Source organism: Calonectris borealis, chromosome 1, assembly GCF_964195595.1.
Source record: "Calonectris borealis chromosome 1, bCalBor7.hap1.2, whole genome shotgun sequence".
NCBI classification, from domain to species: Eukaryota; Metazoa; Chordata; class Aves; order Procellariiformes; family Procellariidae; genus Calonectris; species Calonectris borealis.
In genome coordinates, this window is record NC_134312.1 from 123,248,474 (window position 1) to 123,264,975 (window position 16,502).

Consider the following 16,502-nt stretch of genomic DNA (forward strand, 5'->3'; position numbering starts at 1 on the left):
CAACCGGTCTGTAAAGAGCCAGAAGTATCTGTGTCTCTGCTCTTCTCAGCTCTGTAGCATGGAAAAAACAAGGTGTAGTGTATCGCTTGCCAAAGCATGCTTTCATTACTGTTTTAATAATCATTACAAAATTAAAGAGTAAGATTTGTCATAATTGGCAAATAATTTTTCCTGAAGAAAAAAAATAAGGTGGCATTTTTCTTAAAGTTAGATCAAAATGCCCTATTTCTGAAAAAGCAACCTTCTTTTTGTTAAATTTTGGAAACATCAGAACTTTCAACTTTTAGTTTTTTCCCAATTAAAAATTAACCCACTATTTTACAAAGCAAAAAAGTTTTAGAAGTGTCAGATGAATCAGAATCAAATCCAACACGGAATCAAAACCAATCCTGGATTGATCAAAATGTAGTGTAATGTCTTAATCAGTAGTGAAAAAAAATGTAAGTTTTGTATTTTGGCTCAATCTAAGCAAAATCCCACTCGTTTTTTTCCTGTCTGTCCATCTCCAAACTCCATCATTCATTAGGCTCTTGCCTTGGGTCGCTAATCTCCCCATTGTGCCAGTGCCTGGCTTGGACAAAGATTCAATGCATGACACAGTGGCTCTGCAAAATAGGGTGCAAGTAAATAAGGTCTCCGCCCTAGGCAGTAATGAAAAACCTAGTAAATGAAAAACCTCACAGTACTGGTACCAAAACCAAAATTGGCTCAGAGAGATTTGTCTGTGTGAGTCCATGTTGCAATGGGGGCTGATGATAGGAGAGGACGCTGACATGATGTGACATCCTCAGAGGCACCGATCTGCTGCCCTCAGCAGCCACACCACTGTGCTCACACAACGCAGCTGAGAGAAACAGCATGTGAGAGACAGACACCATTAAAAAAACAGAGCTGCCCACCTTGGGACCCACCTGTACCAGCTCTGGAGAAGGCAGTTCCCAGCATTTCCAGGAATGACCTCGGTGATTCAACAGATTCAGGTTTATACCAGCAAGCAGAGCAGAAACAAATGCCCTGCCTTTTTCAATGGCCCTAGAGCAAAAAAACTCACTCTCTTTTCCAGAAACCTCACAGCTGCTTATCTGAAGCCGTTCATGACAGTGAAAGAAGTGGATAAATACGTCATGTAGTGCTGCAATGTGATTTTTAAAGGCAGGCATGATTTCACTTAGGCAAGCAAGGGAAGGGTGAGTCAGCAGATGATTTCGTAAGAGTGCTTGGCAGCCGGCTCCAACGCGGTGGCTACGAGGGCGGTGAGAAAGGCAGGCTGGCTGGTGGGCTGGGTGGGTGCCAGCCGTGACCCTAACCTCACGTAAGACACAGCCAAGACTGTGAGTCTCCAAAGCCAACACGGAGAGAAGCAACAGCTGAGGAAAACTGCTGAGGGAGGGAAGGCTCTTGTGAAAGGAGCAAACGCCGTGGGACAAAGACCCCAAAAAGTCTCTGCAAGCCAGGGTAGGTCCCCCATGGTCTCCCTCCTCTCTCCCATGGCTGCTTCCTATTGCATCTCTCTGACTTCCACAAGACTTCCTCTTGAGGAGGAGGAAGAGAGGGAGAAAGGCTCTGGGAGGCCTGGCAGCTGCTGTCCCCTTTCCCAGCTCCACTTTCACGTAAACCTGGGTTGAGGAGGGGTCCCCCTTACCCCACGAAACAGGGGTGACTGCCTGCGGGTGCCAGCATTTCCTCACCCACCGCAGTGCCTGGGTTGGAGCCAGCTGCTCCATAGCTGCACGGGAGCCACGGCACAGCAGCCGTGTCCAACCCCCAGGCAGTGCTGAGACAGCCTCTCTCCAGCCACACGCAGGATTTCCACCCAGGAGCCTGGTGGAGATGCAGGGAATGGTGCTACAACGTGTGAAAAGTAAAAAGAAAAAAGCACGGAGCTCACGTGGGGCTGGCGAGGAGCAGGTTAGCTCTGCAGCACCCAAATGAGGGTGGGTAGGTGTCCTTCCTCCCACTCTGTGCTCCGGGACGTCAGGGCTTCCTCCCTCTGTCCCCATGCTGCATGAGGAGAAAGCAGCAAAAGCCGGGGCGAAGCCATCAGGGACTTTTGTTACAGGTACGGGCACAGCACCTTCCATTGCACGCAGGGAGATGATGAGTCACCTGTGGAAGGAGGAACTGAGAGGCACAGCCTTTGTAGACCATTGCCACTGGCATAAATATTGAACCCAAATGCGTTCTACCTCACGTCTGAACCAAAACCAAGCAACACCTAAGCAAACCTCAGGATACTCATGAGGAAATATGAAAATATCCTCTGTGAGAGAAAAGGAAGTAGTGAATAAGGGACAGTGAGCAAGGAAAAAACTGGAAGAAGCTTCAAAAAACCACGGATTTGTTCACAAAATTTGGGGTTTTATCAACAATCATTTTTATTGCAATCAGTTCTTTCAAGTAAATTTTGCCGTGTGAACTCCAGTAGGCTTCGATGTCCTAGTCTGATATTGCTGTTCTACTTGATATTTGCTTTGCTTATTCCTGCACAGGTTCACACTCACCATTAAATTCCTTTTTTTTTTTCCCTTGCAAAAAATTCATAATCAGCTTCCCTGGAAGCTGTAGTTCAAGAGTGCCATCTTGAGGCTTACTACATATAAGGACTAGCATGTTGATTGAACTACTGTTGAAGTGTTCAGGGAATTATTAGTGAGCTCAAGCACCTAGCATTTAAAGTATCGTTTTAAAAAGGCATGAACATATGTACAGAGGGGCGGTTCGTCTCTGCTGTGTATTACCTGGAGTTAAGGGATCTAGCTAACAGAAATGTCACTGCCGGTCAAGATTTTGAAAAGCACATAATAATAGTGAGTGCTCTGCTTTGGGATATTCTACTCGCAATGCCTTAGGAGATACTTGGTGTTCAGACTGTGATTTTTAATTATTTTTTCTTTTTTTTTTTTTCTATAAGATGCAGGTTTCCTTGTATTCTTAATTTAAGTTAAAGGTAATGTCAGAGGCAAAATAAAACTATGTTTTTCAAAAATATTTAAAATCTACATGGGGAGTATATTGCTTTGGATATTCCCATGTTTTAAAATAAAGGAGAGACTTTCATGCTTTGGGGTATAAGTTTAGGAGGTATTATGAAATCATTTTCCTTCTACAGCATTGTCCAGAAACTAGTAATTTATCACTGCAGGAGAGCAAATGAGTAGTTTGTTATGACAAATCATGCATAGGTTGAGAATTTACCATTGAAAGTGGGATGTTGCTTTTCATTCTTCCTGCTGCAACTGCCAGGTGGCTTTTGGCTTGGGAAAAGGATGTGTGCCAACACGTTCACAATAAAGCGCATTAAGGATGAGGCGCCACAGGAAACCAGAGACCCTCAAAAATATGCATTGTTAGCATCACAAATAACCTGTGTTTCCTTGTGATATTTTTCATTTTGAAGCCAAGCAAAAAAGTAAACCTTTCTGAAACCGTTGCCCATGATGTATATTCCCCAGTTACCACTACCCAAATTGCACAAGTATGTTTCATTCTTTTTACAAGAATTTTAGATTGTATTAGATGGGAAGTCCTAAAACTATAAATTTGACTGAAGTCTAGATGAAAAGCAATCTACCTCCAGCTACATAACAGTCAATCTAAAGGAAGAAGTCCTGTTTGCTTCCCAGTGCAGCAGCAGACTGCAGCAGAAGGTATTTTTATCCTAAGCGTTTAGTACAGCAACGACACAAAAGAAATCCAGTATCGGCTCTGATCATCTTTAAACTATCAGGGACTGAGTCATATCCCAGTCTGGGAGGAGGAGCAAGTAAGAAACTAATTTCCCTTTCACAGCAAAGAAAACCATGGATTTGAATTATTTTTCTTGCTTTGAAGTCCAAAGTACCTTGCCAATAAATCACAGCGGTATGTCAGATCTTCCGAAATGGATGGGAGTAGCCCACGACAGCCTACGGACTGCGCATCCCGCAGAGACCTGCCTCCTGCCTGCGGACCACGGCAGCGCCGGGATGACTCAGGCTGGAAGAAAGATATTCGCAGTGGTCTAACAGAGGCTGACTAGGACAGCCACAGCCAAGGGGCTTGGAGCAAATGAGGTCTATCTCCAGAAAGAAAGGCCGTTTTGAAGATCTAGATCGTGTTAAGCCTATTCACAGAGAATAATGCTTCATTCTGGAAGTAGCCTGTGTTATTTCTTGAGGAGTGATGTGCTACTGAGCATGAACGAGGTGGCAGAGTCTGCCCCTGTGTGAGTAAGAGATTGCTGAGATTGAGCTGGGAGCTGGTTCACTTGGAAACTATTGCTTGGGTATGAGCCAGGTCTATTTTGGGTCCCTCCATAGGCAGGAGTTGCCTGCAGTCAAGCCAGACTCCTTTCTAGGACAGGCCAAAATGTTGCCCTGTCTTCTAGAAGGGCAAAGAGCGGGAATAGTGCAATAACTAAAAAGAAATTAAAATTTAGTTGCCTCTCAGCTCTAGGGACGTTCAAATAATTTTAAGCTTGCTACTCTAATTTTTATGATGAATTCCCAGTGACAATTGGGAAGCCAATCAAAAGGTTCAAGAAGATTTGTGCAAAAATTAATTCCACAGTCTGATCAACTACTGAAAGGTTTTGAATGTGGGAGTTTCAAAAAATTATTTAGCCAAATGTTACGTTTACAATTACCAAAGAGGGATAAAATTTGTGTGTATCTTTGAAAAAAATTACATTCTATAGTTTGACCTAATCTGTTAATATCCTTTTGAATGTTTCATAAAATTTACATTAAGCATTGTATTACTAAGTTGTCTTTGAAGTTTTTTGTTTTAGACTGCGGTGTATCATAACATATCTTACATGGGCTGTAAAAGAATGACGTTGTGTCCTGTCATGTCTTTACATTGTATTCTAAACAAAGTGTTTTGCCTGTGTTAGTATAAAATCTAAATATTCTGGAAAATTGTAATTTTTGGAGCCTTAAAATTGCTATTGATATTTCTCCTACTGGGCCTCTTGTTCCATTTTCTTATTCTGTATTTTTATAAGATGTCACAGGTACTTGACATTCATATTTATGCCTTTCTGCAAACTTGATTTTTTATTATAACTCAGAAATAATTGGCGCTACCTTATAAAATAAATCATACATTTAAAATTTAAAACTTCTTTTCTCTGCCAAAGTTAATAAACTTTGTGAAGGGATAAATTCATAAAAGAGAAAAAAGATTTGCATTACAACTGTCTTCAAAATAACAAAAACTGAGGAATAAGGTCCTTCACAAAATACAAAAGAGTCGGCAAGGACAAAAAGCAAAGAAAAAGAAGGCACTGGGGGAGCTTCAACAGCTGTGTACTGGAGAGAAATCCAAAACCAGACAGAAAGCTGCTGACCAGAACGTGAAAAAACTAGCAGTTTAACGCCGCTGAAGGGGAAAGCAGCTCTGTAAGTCCTAACAGAAGAGTCCTTCTCTTGCTGACGAGCCCTTGCTTCCTGCTTGCCCGTGGGCCTTGCGGGGTGTCCCCTTCCTCACTGAAGGGTCTTCTCCCGCTTGATGCTCCCCAGCTGGGGAGCGCTCTCCTCAGCTGCAGGGCGCAGGCAGCATCTCAGCACTTGGGTCCTTTGTGGCACCTGCGGTGTACCCAAAGCAATGTGTGCAGGGACCAACCGCTGGCCAAAGACTAACTTATGGCAGTGAGCGGGGTGGCTTTGCCAGCTTACATTCAAGAATAAGACTGAACCACAGACATCAGGAGAAAATAATTTTATTGGAAGGAGGAGAGCGGCTCATCTGCCTTGAGTTAAGCCATCACTGTAGTGATCTGGAATGGTAAATATAGAAACGTTCCCTGGATAGGGCTGTGAGGTAAGAAAACTATTAGCATTTCCACAAGATATTCCTGCAAGGGACACACAAATAATTTTTTAATTCCTGCACGTGTAAAAAATTATTTCCAGGAGAATTTAAATAGCATCACTTGCTTGCAAGCAAAGTGTTGAAGCTCATGCAACGACAACAGAATTGAGAAATTAGCAAGTAATATAAAAGGAAACTGCTGTTTAAAAACACTCTATCCATGCATTGAGAAATACACACTTAATATACCATCAGTGCTGCCATCAGCGAATGCTAACTGCTTATTCTGAATTGCTGCGTATAACTGTGATAAGCTCATGCACATATTTCTTTGCATTAAGCAAAGAAACCTTAGAGTAGGACCTACGACAAGCTAGTAAACAGAAAAGAAGGATTGTCTTTGAATTAACTGAAAAAAATAAAGCCATATAGAACCTGTATGTTTTCTTCTTACCTTTATGCGGTTTTTGATGCAAGATGCCAAGTTCACCTGCCAACAAGCTGAAGGTCTAGAGCTAGAGAAAGCTGGGGTTGAATGTAAGAGAGGAGACCTAACGAGCCTCAGGAGCAACTGAGTACAAAAGTTATTACAAAGAGATCATGCGAGTGCGTGTGCATGTGCAAAATTTTGCCATGAGAATGGTAGTACCTATAAATATATATACACTATGTCGCAGCTGAAGGGATGATTATTCTAGAATCAATCCTAAAAGTACGTACACAAATGTGAACTTGCAAGCGTGTGCAGGATGTGAATTCCTCATGGTGTGAGGAGATATGATGAGAGTTATGTTCACCTACACCCGTCATCAGCCAAGCCAGCGCTACCCACGGTACAAAGCCAACAATATCAATTCAACCCAGATTAAACTAAAAAGCTTAATTGTAAAGCTGCCAATATAAACAAACAAAAAAACCCCAAACACCAAACAATTTAATATTAAATGTGTGGTTCTGTGTGCAACATCAGCTGCCTTGAGGGGATCCAGGGTTTCTAAGTAAAAACAACAGTGCTAAAGCTACCCAACCACATCTCTTGCAGCAAGGCTGATGCCTTCACAAGCGGGGCACTTTGCACCAAATAATCCTGCAACCGCTGACATGGTGATGGGGGGACAGCCATGGACTAGGGGGCAGAAGGGATAAAAGTATATATACAGAGAGCTGTGCACGCCGTTTTCCTTTCTTACTTTTGATCTTACCGCATGGCAAGATGTTGAGGTTACCTGTTAAAAAGTTGAAGATCCAGATGGGAGCAAGGCTGTAACCAAGACGTCTGTGGCTGCTGGTAGTCCTAAAGCAGAGCCATTTAAACTTGTTCAGAAACAGTTCTGACTGTGTTAAAACGATGGGAGGTAGAGGAAGTTTGCTGAACTCTTCTTCTATCATTTCTACCATCAGTGGGGCTGATAGTAATTGTAGGAAATTAGCGCAAAAAAGCAGCTGCAAACAGAGGCACAGCCTCAAGCTATCAAAGTGACTTCTGAGTATTATTTTTCTCTGGAGGGGCATGCCCCGTCTCCCAGGAGACCAAGTTTGGCTACATCCTCCTCTTGTCTTTCATGTAATGTGTCAATACTTATTTATAATTTTATTTTCTTCACGTAGAGTCAGAATACACATTAACTCCCGACTACAGCTTTTTCTTTTTAAAGTGAGTGGAAACATAAGTTTCAATTTCCCCCGTTTCTGATTTATGATTAAGATACATCTCCTCTGCAATGGCTCATATACTGTCACTTTTGAACAGAAGAGCACTAGGGAACTTCCAACTTTGAAATTAATTACAGGAATAAAGCCTTCTTTGCATATTTTCTAATTATCCCTTTCTTTGTTAATGCCAAATAATGCCTTTAGCATCTTCCTGGAAAAAGTCTCATTGACCCTGCTCTGTGATTATGGTGCTTTTATCTCCCATCTGTGCTGTGAAAGCTAGAGGCCTTCCATTTCCAATGCAAAAACCTCCAGAATTAAAAACATTAGTACAAACAATAAAAAGATTAAAAAGCTGTCCAGGTACACGATGCAAGTCATACACAAAGCAGCCTTATCCAGTCATGGGTGAAGGAGGGAGAAAAAAGGTGGCATGCCTTTTATTCTGTGACTGTCCCTATGATCTCCACTCATGAACAAATTGGACTTGAAGTTAACCTAAAAATCTTGCAGACACTGAGAAAATTCGCAAGCACTAAGAGTCCGTTGGTGAGATGTCTGGACGAAGGTTGCATCCCAGTCGGGGCTGAGCTTTGGAGCAAAGCAATCATGCTGCTCCTCTGCTCACACTTGCTCTTTGTTAATACTTGCCTCAGTTGCAGTGAGGGCTGTTGTGGGGCAAGGTGTCGTGCACGTCCACTCTGACTTGCCCCAAAAAATCTTGCTCTGAGAAGTAGGAGAGCAAGGAGGATCCTGGAGGGGAAGGAGCCTGACCCGAGATGGGTGACAACCTGGGACCGGAGCCAAGAAGAAAGGCTGGCTTCCCAACTGGAGGGATCAGGCCAGGAGCACCCTGGGGTGCCAGCCCCAGCAGGTAGCAGTGGCCCCACATCCTGCCTGTCCGCTTCTCCCTGCCCAGCATGGGGTACCGGCAGGGGTGCATGTGATCGTGTTTTTACACACAATTCCATCACCATCCAGCATCGTCAGGTGCCTCTTGGAAGAGGTTTTCATGTACAGTGACTTTTGGTCAGAGCCCTGCGTGGTGGCACCCTGCGCCCACAGCAAGCGCCTGGCGGCTGCTGCTGCTCTGCTTTACCGATGAGATACTCCCTCCTGATGGGAGCGGTCTCTGCTCCAGGAACAGTCGCTTTACAGGAGGAAAAGCAGAGGATAGCCTGTATTCGCTTTGGACGTTTCGACAGCAGCCAGGGCAGGGGCAGCAGCACGGCCAGGCAGGCTGGCAGAGCAGGATGCCCAGGACAGGGCTGTCAGCACGCTCCAGAATGCCTGGTGCAGCGAGGTTGATCTGCCAACATTATGAAACTCACAGAAAAGTGCAGGCATGTAATTTTTGCCGCAAGGACCTCATGTCAGACCTTGCTCTTTTTTTTATCTTTTTTTTCTTGGTTTTGGCTCCATAACTTGCCATTCTTGTAGTTTGTTCTCATGATCCCTTGAGTCATGCTATGGTGCTATGAGCTGTTTGCAGAAGAGTTGGCAAATAGCTCCTATTTTGCTCCCTGTGTGATTTAACCATTGCAAGCCAAAGGGCATGACATTTATGTGGGTTAGTGACCTGGAGGCCTGGCAGCACTGGTGCAAGCCTGAAGGATGATGAACTGTTGTGTAATGGAGAGTCAAAAAGGTACACTGCAAGTTTAATTACAAACACCTGGGGAGCAGTGGCTCTCTCAGCTCTCCACCCCCCCTTAAAATGTATGAATTGGTTTTCCATTGCTTCCCTGATATTTTTTTCCATTCCAGCAGAGACTAAAGCTTTTCCAGGGGAAATATTAGTGAAATGCCATGGAGGATTATAGGTAACACAGCACTGGGTTTCCCCTTTCAAGCAGGACCCCAACAGCTCAAAACCAGCTTCGAAGCAATCACATCACATGGCAGCAGCAACAGCAGCAATAAATGTCTGATAAAGCTCTGACAGAGCAAGTTCCTTGAATTTTAAGACAATGTGCAGTAGAAAAAGAAAAGAAAAAAAAAGATCTCCCATGTTTTAAAAGGTTGCTTATGCAAAAATTTCTACCCTTTTTTTGGCAATTTCTTGAAGGTCTTGATGTTTCTTGGGTTTTCTTCAAAGAAGATCAACAGAAACCAGTCAGAAAATGAGTGCATTCCTTATAATACCTAAAATGAACAACTGTGAGGCCCCAGTCCAGGCCTGATCCACTTCTTTAAAATTAGGTTGGCCTGCACTCTTCATTTATTTACTCCCTCAGCAGCCCAAGGGAATATACTTAGTGTGTGAAGTGAAGCACGTGCCCTTGCAAGAGCTGATTTTATGTCATTAAAAGGAAAAATGTTATGCTGCAAATGAAGAAATGTCTCATTAGAATCGCATTTACTTCCCCAAAAATGCCAGCCAAGATGGGTTTTTTTTAAACATATACCTACACTTCAAGCTTCCAAATATATGCTGCTCCCAAAAAAGGGCCCACAAGTGACCTGCGATACGATCCGTTGTCTTAGGGTGTGTTGCAGCCTATTAAAGAGATGCCTGAGGAGCATGTAAGCAAAGCGGTTGTGGGGGAAGAGAGAGGTGGAGGATATCTGGGAACAATCCCAATTTACGAACAACTCAAAGAACAATGGGGCTGAGGATGGGACTCTCATCTCTGCCCTCACACAACTTCCCACCAAGAAATACTCTTCCCTACAGACAGTTCCACCACAGCAACAGCTAAGGATCAAAAGCCAACCTTCACCCTTGAAATATCTTTCTATGAAAGTTGGTTTTAATAAAATGAGCTTTGGATGAAATTTCAGTTCTTGAAATTACAGCAGAATTTTTTTGGTTGGATTCTGCTCATATTTCCCTGCTTCGCCGTACACATTTTACTATAAGCAATAGGTTACGGTCAACTTCTTTTATCTCGGTGAAATTTTGCCTTCCCGGATTAGGAAAAAAAAGAAGTGGGATGTTTGTTGTAAAACACTGTCAGGAATTCCCCCAGCTAATCCTCCTTTGCTTCTCCCTCGAAACTTTGAGACACAAAGTATTGCTTTTGGAGTGGGGGTAGTTTGCATACGGTAACTCTGAGAAAAGCACGGCTCTTTCTGAACTCTTGGAGGCAAAGACAGTCTGAGGAGGCAGTTGCGTGGTTGCATGGCTGTTAGTTTGGCCTCCTACAGACTACCGTGACTATCCAAGTCAAGAGAAGAAGGTATTTTATTTACAACATGGAGGAAAGTTACAAAATGTTTCTAAAGATCGGTAGCTGCCCCGTGAATTCACTCTCTACAGAGTTCAACAAACAGTCAGCAGTTGAAAGAGCCTCTGAAAGTTTTCATTTTGTTGCTGGCTGCCTCCCCTCACCAGCTATCTTCCTGACTGAGGTTAAATAAGGACAAGCCTTTAAAACTCTAGTATTTTAAAACAAGTTACCTTATTTTTTGCTGATTTGGCATCTATTTCCATGGAAACAGAAGCAAGAACTAGAAGCCAGCAGCTGAAGTTGGCTACACCACTGCTCTTGGCTTGTTCTACTTCCATTTCCATGGAAACTGATGTAAGATCAGTGCAAACAAGGCAAAGTTTCCTTTTTTTATTTTTTTTAAATTAACGCTTTCTTGATTTTCCACTTCCAGATTCATTTGGTGCCAGAACTGCAGATACAAAATCACTGAAAATGCAAGGAAGAGCAGCCCACATACCTTCATGAATCTGTGCCTGTGCGTGTTTGCGTGTGTGCATGTGTGTCCACTTCATTTGCTAACATGGATCTTCAAAGTAGTCACCAATTTACTTTAAGGATGCTAAAACTCACAAGAAAATAACTAACGTACAGGAGAGTTAAGGAAGAGTGGGAAAGAGCAGCTAGTTATGTCCCCACATTGACAGGACACCTTTCTGCCACAAGTTTGTGGTCTCCTGCAGATGGGTATCCAGGATGGAGGAGTGCACTGAGTCCTGGAGCTGCCTGGCCGTGCCTCTCACAAAGGTATCCCACGTGCACAGGGCTCCACGAGGCTCTGCTCTGCAACCGGTGCTAGTCCCCAGGGCATCCCAGCTAGCATAAAGGCTGCTGTGTCATGCGGCTCTTTCACAGGGAAAATGGCAAGTGGGAAAGCAGAGAAGGGAGTAGAAAAAGCAGCAGGGGAAGGAAAAAGAAGTGCGTGATATAAGGGAGGCTAACATGCACGATTGCTCCCCGTAGTAATAAACTGGCAATGGAGCAAAGCAATTTGATGAGAAGAAATGGCACCTCCTTGCTAATTGCTTTCTAGGAGTTTTCTAGTGTGTTTCTCCTCTGAAGCCATGTATAGTCTCCATTTTGGCCGTAAAACCACTGAAACTCAGATTTTAGTAAACTTTTTCTTTTTTTTTTTTTTTCCTCCTGATCTGGCAATGTGCTGGAGCACATGTCACAAGCCTTCAAAGGTGCCTGGTAACATATGCAATTTAATGTGGAGGCAAAGCATTACAGACTGTGTTACAGAGTTTCTACAGGCTGGGGTTGACCACTGCTCATGGAGCGTGAGCTGTTCAGGTTTTCTTTGAGTTCATGACTGCACCTGATCCGAGATTAAGTCACATTTAGGGAATTGATTCACTTACTTACCCTGCTTCATTAACAGGGATTTTGGTGCCTGTCCTAGAAAATCTGGATCCAGACATGTAAACCCCAATGTTTAAATGTAATAAAGCATTGAATCATGTACCTGAGTCCTCCACAAGCCAAAACAAATATAATTTATGTATATGCTCTACTGCTTCATGCTGTTGGACCCCAGATACCAATGCTTACATGTAGAAAAGGTTTGCCAGATTGTAACAGTCTGCTTAGACCCGAGGGTGTTGGGGGAGTCTCCTTCATTCAATTGCACTTTCTTATAAAATGCAAGGAGGAGGCTGGTGGGAGAAAATGGCTAAAGAGAAGGGAGGTGGCCTAACATCTAGTTACGAAAACCTTAAAATACCAGATTTATAGCCAGAAAAGAATAGAAGCCAGGGTTTTAAGAGAGAGATGAAAAAATACAAAGAAAATCAATACATTTCATGTCTTGTTTCATTTTTCCTTCCAATTAATACACTTCTAGATTAGGCCAGTTTTTAAGAACCTGTTCATGTTTGCACCAGACGCAGCAGCACCCAGTCTGTATCAACTCTGATCCCACCTGAACAGGAATCGATGCCTGAATATCAAAAATTGTTAATGCATGTGGAAGAAGTGCCCCCGCTATTGCCACCTGCAAATGTCAGTTGCATGATAACAAGAACATTCAAGAGTATAGGGTTGTATCCTTTGGTACCTGGGAAAAACAAAGGTCACTAGCTAGAGTGCACCTGTACTGTTAAAATTCATACTTGAATTCCCTAGTTCTAGCCCTAGGGAATTGGTCAAGACCACTCCCAAGGTTAGTCAAAGCAGTCTTCACATCTTTCTCACAAGCTATTTAACCTCTCCTTGCCTCCAGACAGCTGGAACGATAGAACTGATGAGAAATATGGATTACTGTACTCCCACTCAAAAATAATTAACCACAGATTCCAATCTGATGGATGGAAACCAAATGGGACCAAACAATTGGTAACTAGAAAGAAATACCTGGTTTGACAAAGTTAGTAGTCTGCCACTGGATCAAACATCTGTCATGTTTTATTCTTTCAGCGCATTTTTTTTTAAAGATTTTTCCTTTACCAGGTAACTAGTTCAGAAGGAATCTTTTCATACCCATATTTTAAATGTGTTTCACTTTGGTCTTGGAAACGAGGCTGCTATTTTAACAGCTCCGGTTCATTAGCCAGCCCATTTCAAGAGTGTCTCCCTGCCATGCCATTTTTATTTTAGATGACCCTGTTTTGTCCTGCTTCTGCCTCACAGAGGAATTTGATAGAAAATCTGAAGTTACAACACCAAAAAGTCTGCATTATTTTTAATCCTTTTAACTATTGGGACACAGAATCAATAACACACATCCAAGAAAAATAGTGTGGGTAGGTCTTTCCCTTCTGGAAAATTGTATGACGTGAAAATATTTCTTCTTTTCTATAGAAAGAGGATCTTATTTATTTATTTGTTTTGCTTGGGGAGGGATCCGTTGTTTCTTTGCTGCAATATTGTCAAAGAAAATCATGACGAACACGCCACTGTTTCAATTGCTGTCACGTGGACTTGGACTCCACCTAAGGAGCTGCTTTGCTGAAGGAGTGGTCCAGGAGCACGTGCGCCACTGCCAGTTGTGTTTGCAAGGCCACCGCTGATGGAGGGCAAGTGCTCCTTGACACGGAGCTTTGTTCCCTTTCCAGAGAGCTCCTCCTCACTTCTTTCCTGCTTGGTTTGTGCAGGGAGTGACCAGCACACCCTGATCTGGTGTGCAGCCAATTTTCTTTTCACTATCATTTTCCCTTAGGCTCAAGATCCCTGTATCTCATTTTCTGTCTGTGGACACTGATGCACCAAAATCCGGGATCCTCTTCCACACTTTTCATTGCTTGGCACGATCTCCTGTAAATGCTGCAAACATCACAGTAGCTGATAGCATTTGGTGGCCTTTTGTACTGACATTTCAGCCTCTCACAAACTAGAACTGGCCTTATCTGTTGGCCACAGTGCTTGAGGCTTTTCTTCTAGCTGGCTTTTTCTTCCAGCTGCCTACCAGTATGCAAAGGCAGAGATTTCCGAACAGCAGGTTTCCTCTTCTGCAACAGAAGAATGCAGTCAGGGAGAATCAAAAAAAAAACCTATTTTTTTATATTATTAATAGAGTAGATTATTGATGCTTCTGATTAATTACATCCAGGCTTATCAAACAATAGGAATTATTTCCTGGTGAGGCAAAAAAATGTAAAATTTTTATTCCTGTTTTAGTATTTTCATTGATTCAAAATGTAGAAAAATCCATACACACAACGTCAAATCTTCTCATAGTGAATTGAAGTGCAAACATGCTCTACCAGCTCAGCTGTGGTGTTTCACACCACCCACACCTCAGTGGCCCCTTTTTCTGTCTGCGTTTGTAGTCTGGGCCGTGGGTTTTGTTTGCTTGCTTTTTTCTCCTCCTCTCCCTGTCTCTTTCATCTTTCAGCAAGAGAAAAAGGGAAAGAAACAGGGTGGGGAGAATAAGAGTATATAACAGAAGTTGTCCATTACAAATCCCACTGGAACAAAAATTTTCTGTTGCGGATCACTTCAAAACAGATGTTTCTTTCATAATCACACAATCAGGAGGAAAACGCAGAAAAAGGAAGTGATCGCATCCTCCCAAATGTTATGAGTTTTGTAGCATTCAAAAAGACACATTTTTCATTTTGAAAGAATTGAAAATGTGTCAAGCTGCTCTAGCTATTAATCCACATATCCAGCCTGAACTGGGATTGAAGTGATAAGCAGCTCGATATCAAGTCTGTACTGGTTACTTGGCAATAGTTTAATGATTATCTTGGATGTGATTAATGAAAAATGCTATTAAGAATGATCTTTTTGCACCACACCCTGAGCTGACTTCCACCCTGTCCTGCGAAGCCGCTCTGTGCGGCAGCCAAGGTCTTATCCGGGCCCTGCAGGCAGCAAGACTCAGGCAGGGCCCACCTCAGGAAGAGCAGGAGCCTCTCCTTTTCCAGCAAAAGTTTGATTTTTCCTGTATTATTTTTCTTTTCTGCGCGTGGCAGTGAGATGCAGCCCTTCTGCAACCCACCAGGCAATACTCTGTTGCTCAGCAACCCCGTACTTGCTGAGAAGGCTCTTTTGCAGCAGTAAACCTGGGCTGAAGAGGAAAATGAGGTGACGTGACACCCAAAACCTGCTGCTTAGGTTGCCCATGCAGCAAGGTCCCTATGAGCAGGTGCAGGTCAGTAGCAGCGAGGACCCTGGTGGCAAAATGTCAGCTGAGAAGCAGCAGCACTGCACCTTCTGCTCCTCTGCATCTGGTCTGTTCCGAAGCATTTAGTGGTGACTACCCAAAATCAATTAATTAACTAATTAATTAAAAAGATCTCCTCCTCTGCAAAGCCGTTTCCAGTGTCCCAGTTAGATTCAGAGCACGGAGCTGGCACCACGCTTTGCTTGGGTGAGCCAGCCAGCAGCGCCAGTGAGATGGGGAGAGGACGGCTGCAAGGCTCTGCCAGCATGAAACCCACTCCTGGGGGCAGCCGGAGTTGCTCAGGGGGAGGTGGGTAAGGGACTGGGGTGGAAAGAGGTAGTGGGGAACCGCTGGATTGCATTAGTGGATTGGGTCAAGACTGGGAGGTGGGTCAAGTAAAAGGTGTATTTCATCCCATGAATACTTGGGGAAATCCGCCTGTCCTCTCCCCTCATCTCCTCCAGAGCCAGCAACAGGGGAGGGCAGGTCCTCTCCCACCTCAGTGGGTCGGAGACCGCAGCCATACCCCTCCAAACCCACAGCCATTGGGGTCTGCAGAAGCTGGGCGTTTCTGGGACCTGGAAGCTCCACTGCCTGCAGGGTTGCGGCCAGGAGCGAGGATGTGCTGCCGGCTGGGTTTCCACACCCCTCATGGCATATGGAGAAAGGAGAGATCAGGGCACAGAGGCTAAATAATAAACCCTTTTGCCTCTGTTGGTAGAAAACACTCCAAAAGCTTTTCTGCACCTCGTCTGACTTTGATAGGGTAGTACATGCATTTTGGTCCATATTAGAAATTTTTAGAAATTATAACTTCTAGAAAACTAACTAGGCTTTCCCCTTAGGGCCACCGGCTCCATGTTCTCATGTGGTTAATGGTGTTGCATAGAAGTGTCTTGTTACAAGGTTTGTGAAGGAGGTCCCATCGGGTCGTTAGGTCCAACTCGTCGGCAGCTCCAGCAGACCCCAATGCGATCAGTGCCCTGAAAATCCAACCTGCTACTCCCACCTGGCACAAGCAGAAGATCTACAAGGCAACTGTGGGCCTGGACATTCGCCACCTGACCACAATACCTATGTGCCGTGTTTTCCGAAAGAAAAACAAATACAGGCTTAACATTACCCACTGAACCACCTCATTAAAAGAGAGGCTGCTTTCAGAAGCGCTGCCCCTCTCACAACGTACAGCAAGCTGTGGCTTCCCGGCTGCCATTTTAGGCTAGCTCAGAGGTATG